General features: G+C 39.7%; 1 protein-coding gene and 1 long non-coding RNA gene across 3 annotated transcripts in view; both read left to right on the top strand.

Annotated features, from left to right (window-relative positions):
• Positions 1-9,558, top strand: part of LOC117941670 (seizure protein 6-like) — a 301,601-nt gene that overhangs the window by 171,013 nt on the left and 121,030 nt on the right. The window lies entirely within an intron of this gene.
• The window catches only part of LOC117941686, a 20,038-nt gene continuing 16,081 nt past the window's right edge, over positions 5,602-9,558 (top strand). Inside the window, exon 1 of the long non-coding RNA XR_004655954.1 lies at positions 5,602-5,613. This is a non-coding gene — a long non-coding RNA (uncharacterized LOC117941686). The remainder of the gene's footprint in view (positions 5,614-9,558) is intronic.

The following is a 9,558-nucleotide window of genomic DNA, read 5'->3' as shown; positions in this document are numbered from 1 at the left end:
CCAGAAGGCAAAGCTCTCGATCTACCGGGCAATTTTCGTTCCTACCCTCACATATGGTCATGAAGGCTGGGTCATGACCGAAAGAACGAGATCAAGGGTACAAGCGGCCTAAATGGTTTTCCTCAGGAGGGTGGCAGTGTCTCCCTTAGAGATAGGGTGAGAAGCTCAGTCATCCGAGAGGAGCTCGGAGTAGAGACGCTGCTCCTTCGGGTCGAAAGGAGCCAGTTGAGGTGGTTCGCTCATCTGGTAAGGATGCCTCCTGGGCGCCTCCCTAGGGAGGTGTTCCCGGCAAGTCCAGCTGGGAGGAGGCCTCGGGGAAGACCCAGGACTAGGTGGAGAGATTATATCTCTAACCTGTCCTGGGAACGCCTCGGGATCCCCCAGTCAGAGCTGGTTGATGTGGCTTGGTAAAGGGAAGTTTGGGGTCCCCTACTGGAGCTGCTGCCCCCGCGACCCGATACCGGATAAGCGGATGAAGATGGATAGATAGATGGACCGGATAAGCGGATGAAGATGGATAGATAGATGGATGTCTAAAAACAGTCCATTTACATTTACATCATATTCACATTGGGTCATATTTATTTATGTTAAATCACTTTTTAGTATTTGTTTGGCTTCACCGATTATAAGAAATTATAGAAGTTGTCATATTGAGAAAATAGGTCATGACCTAGTTACTTTTTCCTTAAGCAGGCTTGCCAACAATCCCGGAATGCTGTGTGGAATAGCCAGACCTTCCTTCGAAGTGCTGCGGGGGAAGGTCTGGCAATGCAAGACTAGTACATCCCAACCCACAAAAAAATGTCTCTGTGGTAGGTCTCAGGGGGTTAGAATTTAAACTGTATTTTCCCTAAGTATTTTAGTTGTAATAGCTAATGCATGTTTTGGTGACTAATGAGAATCACTTCTCCAGTAAAAACTCTGGATCATGTTGGCCTTTTAATAGGTGTCTCTGGTGCAATATCAGCTGATCACAGTCAGCAGCGGGGCTCACCTTTTCATTCATACACCCAGACACATACGGAGCATATACAGTAAACCACACTCAAAACTATTGTAGCACAGGATTTACTTTCACTTTGATCTCAGTCTATATCAACCATGTTTTATTTCTGGGGTTGTTCCGTTGCTGCCCAAAAACTTAGCTGGATTTCACTCTTTTCGGTCACATGTTCATCCCCTTCCTCTTTCTTTGTTGGCGTTCTAACCTCCAGTGGATTTCTGAGGACTAACTGAGTTTAAATGCTCCTTAGATCTCTGCAGGGTAAATCCAGACAGCTAGCTAGACTATCTGTCTAATCTGAGTTTTCTGTTGCACGACTAAAACAACTTTTTAACGAACACGTGTTCCAACAAAACAAGAATATTTTACCGCGGCTCCATCTGGTGCTTAGCGCTGCCCACAGCAATTGTGATTGGTTTAAAGAAATGCCAATAATCCCGGAATCTTGTGTGGAATAGCAAGACCTTCCTTTGCAGTGCTGCGGAGGAAGGTCTGGCAATGCAAGACTATGCCTCACAGAGCTGCTGGCGGGGCTGTGTACTTAGTCTTGTTTTACGCTTCTTCTTCTTCTTGAGACTATAAGGCACAGCATCTTAAACACCAAACTAACAGTTTGTGTTGTTAACATATACTGTGTTTCACAGCTTTTGTGCTATTGCCACAGCTTTTATAAGAGGGTGAAGCTAATGGACTGCAGAAAGTGGAATTGGCAACTATTAGAAGAAGAGTGCAGGACTGTTTAGTATAGACAGACATGCTTAGCGACATGTCAACTGCAATCAGTTCACTAATCACGCTGTGATCTCAGCTGAACTGCAGTACCACAAAAACAACATCAGCAACCACTCCTGGAGCTTTCAAAAGGTTTTACTTGGGAACTTGTTGACATATCTCAATTTACTGTAGCCAATGGTTCAGATTTGAAAGTGTATTGTGAGCCATTTTATTATCAGAGTAATAGCTCTTTCCAGACGTGGGTTCACCCCTCATGATTATGTTATGTGAGGTACAGTTATACAGAAAAAGCTGGACTGGTGCCAAGGCAAATTGGATTATGTCTCCCAATGTTCCCTCAAGTGTTTTATTATCCCTGAGCTAAAGGCATAATGTGATCCTTGGCAATGCCCTTTGTTCAGCGCACTATTATCCTGACGCTGTGTCCATGAGTTCATTAACGGAACATTATGACTTGTTATACACAAGCACGCTGCAGAGGCCGCTGAGCTTGTACGCTATGAGTCATTCATTTTGCACTCAGGCTGTATGGACTCTTGCTGTACGTGGGTTGCAAGTAAAGTTTCACTTTTAAACAAGTGCACTGTAATTGAATAATGGACTGTACGTGTTGTATATTATATAAGCAGTATTGAGTGGGTTTAAGTGATGACAGTCATGAATTCTTCCATCATTTTACATTTAAAACCAAAACAAACAAAAAAACTTAAAACTTTCTAACACAGTGCCAATTTGTAAAATGAGGATGACTACCATACATGTGAATAATATGATGATTAGTTTGACAAATTAATCTTATCAGATTTTTTCATCAGAGCTTCCAAATGCATCAACTGGTCTTTATCATTGCGGTTTGCTCAGTTGTCATGAAGATTGCCTATGCTTCATTTCCACTGCATTTTTGAAAACACCCATTGGTAGAATATCAAGGCAACAAGAGGAGGATTTCAGATGTTGTATAATGTCCTCTAGGCTTTTATGGTTGATCGTATGAAATTCTTTCATACTGGAACTAGTTTTGCTTGAACACTGTGACAACACATATCCTGGACTTGATGTGGAGGCACTGACTGTTTGTCTAATCTTCTGAATTTTATCTTTGAAGAAAGATGCAAAGTCATTGCAGGCCTTGGTATATAACAGTTCAGATGCTACTGGTACTGGAGGGTTTGTTAACCTATCGACAGTAGCAAACAAAGCACGTGAATCATTATTGTTTTTAGAGATAATATCAGAAGGTGGACCCCCTTGCATTCCTTAGTTCCAAATTATAAATGCAAAGTCTCTCTTTATAGGAGTTCAGCTTTCCTACACTCTCTTTTTTCTGTTCTCACCAGTAGGTTATTTCTCCATGGGGATCTTTTCTTACCAGAGACAACTTTGACCTTAGTGGGAGCAATGGCATCAATAACATTTGTAATTTTACAGTTGAAATTATCCACAAGCTCAGTCACTGTTAGCCCAGAGAGCCCAGAGAGGGCTGGTGTGGGAAGGGGTGTATATTTGGTTCCAACAACGACCAGCTGTTTCATCTGGTCAGTGATCTCCAACATGTGCATAGGGGAATGAGGGGAAAGGGTGAGTGGAGAGAGCGATGGATCCTCATAGGGTTCGGTGTTGGTACAGGGGTTTGAGGGGTGCTGAATGGGTGAATCCTCATAGGGTTCGGTGTTGGAATAGGGGAGTTGAGGTTTCATGTCTCTACTCTGTGGACTCCCATGGTCGGATCTTTGCACAGGTGGGGGCTGTGGTGGATCCCTGCCACACTTTGTTGTGTCTTCCTCTTGTTTTGATTCGTCTTGTCTCGTGTCCTTGGCAGAGGGAGCAGATGTGTAGCACAGAAAGTAGAGTAGATGAAAATGCACCATTTCTCCCGGAAAAGTGTTGCAATGACAAATGTTTTGGTACACACATGTTTATTACCTTTAAGTGCATTGGTACAGCACAAAAAAACTGAAGAAAAAAGGCAAATTTGACATAATTTTACACAAAACTCCCAAAATGGACTGGACAAAATCATTGGCACCCTATTAAAACTGTAGGTATGTAATTTCATTTCAAGCATGCGATGTTCATTTAAACTCACCTGTGGCAAGTAGTAGGTGCTGGAAATATAGAACTCAAAACTGAAGCCATTTAGTGTATAAAAGTTGGCTCAACCTTTGTATTGTGTGCCTGTGTGTGCCACACCAAGCATGGAGAAGAGAAAGAAGAGCCAAGAATTGTCTGAGGACTTAAGAAGCAAAATTGTGGAAAAATATCAACAATCTCAAGGTTACAAGTCAATCTCCAGAGATCTTAAAGTTCCTTTGTCCACTGTGCGCAATATAATCAAGAAGTTTTATAAACCATGAAACTGTGGCAAATCTCCCTGGACGTGGACGGAAGAGAAAAATTGATGAAAGAATGCAACGCAGGATAGTTTGAATGGTGGATACACAACCTCAGTCAACTTCGACGCAAATTCAGGCTGTCCTGCAGACTCAGGGTGCATCAGTGTCAGCTCGAACCATACTTCGTCATCTGAATGAGATGAAGCGCTATGGCAGGAGACCAAGGAGAACCCCACTTCTGACACAGAGGCATAAAAAAGCTAGACTGCAGTTTGCAAAATTGTACCTGAGTAAGCCTCAATCCTTCTGGGAGAACGTTTTTTGGCAAAGCAGGTCATTCTACTGTTTACAGAAAACAGAAAGAGGCCTACAAAGAAAAGAACACAGGATGTTTTGCTGCCTCTGGCACTGGGTGCATTGACTGTGTGCAAGGAATAATGAAATCTGGAGACTATCAAAAGATTTTGGCCCATAATGTAGGGCCTGGTGTCCGAAAGCTGGGTCTGTGTCCGAGGTCATGGGTGCTTCAGCAGGACGATAACCCAAAACATACCTCATAAAGCACCCAGAAATGGTTGGAGACAAAGTACTGGAGGATTCTGAAGAGGCCATCAATTAGTCCAGATCTAGATCCCATAGAACACCTATGGAGAGATCTCAAAATTGCTGTTGCGAGAAGGCACCTTTCAAATCTGAGAGACTTGGAGCAGTTTTCAGAAGAAGAGTGGTCCTAAATTCCAGTTGAGAGGTGTTGGAAGCTTGTTGATGGTTATAGGAAGCGATTGGTTTCAGTTATTTTCTCCAACAAGTGTGCAACCAAATAATAAGTCGAGGGTGCCAAAAATGTTGTCCAACCTAAGTTTTGAGTTTTGTGTACAATTATGTTGAATTATGTTGTATGTTGAATTATGTGAAATCTGCCTTTTTTCTTCTGCTTTTTTATGCTGTTCCAATGTACTTAAAGGTAATAAACATGTGTATACCAAAACATTTGTCATTGCAACACTTTTCTGGGAGAAATGGTGCATTGTTGGTGTATACATATATATAAATAAAACAAAACTAGAAGAATGTCCTATTTTTACACATGTAGAGCATACACACCACTACACGCTGCTCTGTTGGTTTTATTGATTATAGTTAAAAAGCGTAGTGTTGGAACAATCGCTCCATATACAGTGCGTTAGACATGCAATGTAGCCAGCCCGTAACATAAAACGTAAAGGTGAGGAATAAAAAGCAAATTGCCTGTATGTGTGAAAACAGCTTTATCTGTTTTTCTGTGGAATATATAGCATAATTATTTAATTTTGTCATTTTAGGGGGAGCGCAGGGGTCACAAAAGACAGCTCAAGACTCATTTCTTCAGACTTGCTTTTAGTTTATTTTTAGTGTATTATTCAATCAAACATCAAATCAAATTGTATTTAAAGTGTTATAACCACAGTATAACCATTTGACATTCTCTCGGTGCATTTTATAAATAAAGGAATACAGAAACAATAGACAGCAATTAGACAATTGAACAGCATTAAAGCAGTAATAATAAACAATACAAAACCAGCAACATAAGAGAACAAGTGGAAAAGGTTTGTTTTTAAAGGATGCAGAAAGGATGGTGTATTATGGTTGGCTGTATTACAATAGTCTGTAGAGGTGGGGCGGCTGTGGCTCAGTGGAGTGGTCGCAGGCCAATCGGAAAGTTGGTGTTTTCACCAAATAACCACTGGAAATGTAACTGTAGCAAGCATCTCAATATCACCAGCATTATCTACATTCATATTTAGACAAAACAAATGATATCTCCAGCTACAAAAAGCCCAAAAGTTGGAAGTTAGAACAGAAGTACAAAGTGGACTTTATCTACTGTTTCAAAGGTAAAGAATGCACCTAGACTGGTAGAGCAGTTTCCTTGCCAATCAGAAGGTTGGTGGTTCGATCCCTGGCACTGCAGTCCCATGTCAAAGTGTCCTTGGCCAAGACACTAAACTCTGAGTTGCCCCCGATGCTGAGACATCAGAGTGTAAATGTGTGTGAGTGTTTGTCAGATGATCACAATGTACGGTAGCCTCGGCCACAATGTGTGAATGGTGAGTAGTTCCTGTACTGGGTAAAAGCGCTTTGCGTAGTTGTTGAGAATAGAAAAGTGCTGTATGAGAACAGTCCATTTAATCAATATTTTAATATGTCAACTGAGTGAGATTCTGTAACATGTAGTAACATGGTAATGTAACATTGTCTGTGACCCCTAAGGGGTCCTCAAAGTTACTGAGTCACTTAAAGAGTCACTGTGCCTTTAATGTTTAACATTAAAATGTGACGAATAAATAATATCAATTGTTTTTCGTCCATTTTGCTCTAGTTTAATATGCAACTCAATTGTTTACATATTATGCAGTATGGGGTCCCTACTCGATCGATAAAAAACGGTCTATAACCAACTCATTTTGGTTTACTAGAGGAATGACCAGAGACAAAATTAAAGGGAGCGGAGAGAGCGGGGAGTTGGCAGAGAGAGGCAGGTGTTATGTGATCATATTTTCATAATAATTTTCAGGATTCTGTCTGCAGTTTGGAATCATTTTTTTTTCATGTTTTGAGCTTCATGTCCGTATTTCATGTCTGTGGCTCGTGTCTTTTATTTGCACTTTCGTCTTTTATTTTGAAGCACTGTGACAAGGTCTGAGCACTGTGAGATGTCTGAGCTCCTCTTTCCATCACCCAGAGTGCATATACTTCATTTCAAAGTTGCAGACACAGAGACAAGCGGCTGCAGCTCACACACTCGTCTGCTTACTTTGTGTGTGCTTTTTAGATTCAAAAGTGTACAGTATAGAGCCAGATTGGGACTGAACTCTTTGTTTTCTGAGTTCATGAAATCCTGAGAAAGAAGCTAGTTTCCACAATCAGTTGCTAACCGAAGCTGACAAAAGATTTGTACATTTACTGGTTAAATCTAAATCTTGGGATAGCTCCCTCTTTCACACAAAACTTGATTACAATCTGTAACAATTACTGACAAAGATCAGGTAAGAACCGACCAGCACGACTCATAAAGTCCACAAAGGTTTATTTGTAAATTACAGAAGATCAGATGGCAAACTAACTGGCAGGGACTCAGAGATCAGAAACAGGCTGAGGTTCAGACAGGATCAGAAAAACGGTATAGAATGCTGGGATGCTTAGCGTAATGCAAAAGCCAATCTGACACTAGGTACGGTGCTGGATCTAATCAGAGGGAATGGGAAGCAGGTGGGTAAATGGGTGATGCCGAGCAGGTGAGGCAAAGTGGCTACTGGAAAGCAAGAGGGAGTGGCATGTTCTGAAATGACAGTAAGAAGAAATTAGCGTGCTTTTCATTATGAAAACTTGTCTCCTCGCTTTCCTCACTCACATCTGTTCCTTGCTTCTCTTATACTGTATTAGGTATAGAGTAATGATTAAAAATATGTTTGGAAACCTTTAAGAAACAATTTTTTAAACATTTATAAACATTATATTACATTGCAAAGCAACCTGTAACCTGTTTTTGTAAAGGGTTACAAACATTTTTTTAATCATTACCCGATACCTAACATGGTATCTGAAGGAGATAATGTGTGTAACAATAAACTGTTAATTTACAGCACTACTAATAATTAGCAAACAAACATGATTAATTATAATTTAATTGTTTGTAAATACTCAAATGACAGTTTGCTAACAGTTAAATGACATTTAACTAAAGATTAATTAACTGTCAATTTACCATCTATTAATGATTATTGATAAGTTATTGTAAAGTGTTACCCACCATTTTAATAAATACGGTCCATTGTCTGAAATACAGAGAGAGTTGTGTAGAGACAATAGTCTTAATTAGCTTTGTAGCAACTCATTTGACAATGGCTTTTAATGACATTCATTAATTAAAAATGTTCAGTTGCTGATGGCGTGCTACACAGCTGTCATCTTTTTCAACCTGACCCTATTTTCCTGTGTTTTTGTGTCTAATTGACTGATGGTGTAAACCACATGACTTTGGGCTAATGGAATCAACATATATTGTATGTATAATTACTATTATTATTATAATGGTTGAATTAAATCACTGAATGCATGCATATAGACAAGTTGTTAGAAAATTCATGTAGGTGTGTGTGTTTGTGTAAGTGTCCAATCACATCGAGCAAACTGAATGACTGACATGTCTGTTTAAACCAATTTAGGCGCAGTTAGGAATGATAGCACAGCCCACCTGTCCAAGTTGAAAAGAGCTGTGGGAGAGAGACTAGCTTGACAATTGATAACAAAAGGTTACGGAGAAATCCTGCCATTTTTATTGTCAAAAGCTTTACACGTAAAGTATATTAGATCTCGCGGACATAGTTGACGGTTCTTTAGTCAAAGGGCCTCAGTGGAACTTGACTGCCTCGTTATTGAACCTGATGGGCAAAGAAATCGCGCCAGGAGTTTCCTCCGTTTTTCTTTCTTTAACTAGTTCAAAGATAAGGTAAAAACACCTACATTGTGAATTGAGATACATTATCAAGTGTTATTTGCTATAATTCTTCCGTGAAAGAAAGCATTTATTTATTAAGTTTATTTTTAGTTCGCTAGTTGTGGAGTTGTGGATCTCGTGGTTGTGCTGAATACCGCCATTTTGGGTGTCTCCAGGCCGCTACACGGAATCTGTGAGAATTTTGATTCAATAACATTTTAATTTGTTATTAACACAGCACTGTTTTATATTGTGTATTTCCTTTTGAAGATGTGCATTTGTATATTTTGGAAATCAGCTAGTTTTACATTGTGCATTGTAATGCTGTTATTATTAACCAATTATGGTAAATAAGAAATTGAACTTAATAGTTTGACATAATTGTTACTTATAGTTCTCTGACTCTGTCTATTGACAGGTCCGGTTTTGTTTGTGTGTGTGTGTGAGTGTGTGTGCATGTTTTCTTTCTTTTCTGGTGAAGCTTTTTCACCCAGGATTGATGGCAAGCCTTCCTCCCAGGAGACTGAAGAGTTTGGAGTCTGTTCATGTGCAATACATCCGCTGGTGTGTTAGGACAGCTTTTGCACATGTTACAGGTCTCAGATTGAGACGCTGTAGGCAGATATGATGTCCTGTGTAACAGGAGAAAATATTAGCAGGAGACGAGTGCTTGTTTTCAGTACAGCTTCGCTCAGCAGAATCTTTTATTTGCAGATATACAACAATACTTATAATTCTCCAGATATCCTTTATACATCAGCATCAACATAAAGTTCTGAACAAACAAAATACCTTAGCTAGTTAGCTTTCTCCTTAGCTTTCAAGTGAAACAATTACAATTCACAATTTAAATATATTCTTATATATTTGATCTCATTCAGTCCTGTAACTTAGCTAGCATTGACCATCACTAACAGAAAGTACCTTTAGACAGACAGCATTTATAGGCTGTTCACTTTTTTTTTTATTTTTACCATCAACTAATAAAACAGTTAAATTAAGAA

Source organism: Etheostoma cragini, chromosome 3, assembly GCF_013103735.1.
Source record: "Etheostoma cragini isolate CJK2018 chromosome 3, CSU_Ecrag_1.0, whole genome shotgun sequence".
In the NCBI taxonomy this organism is placed as follows: Eukaryota; Metazoa; Chordata; class Actinopteri; order Perciformes; family Percidae; genus Etheostoma; species Etheostoma cragini.
Note: the sequence above shows the minus strand (reverse complement) of the source record. Positions and strands in the feature narration are given on the sequence as shown.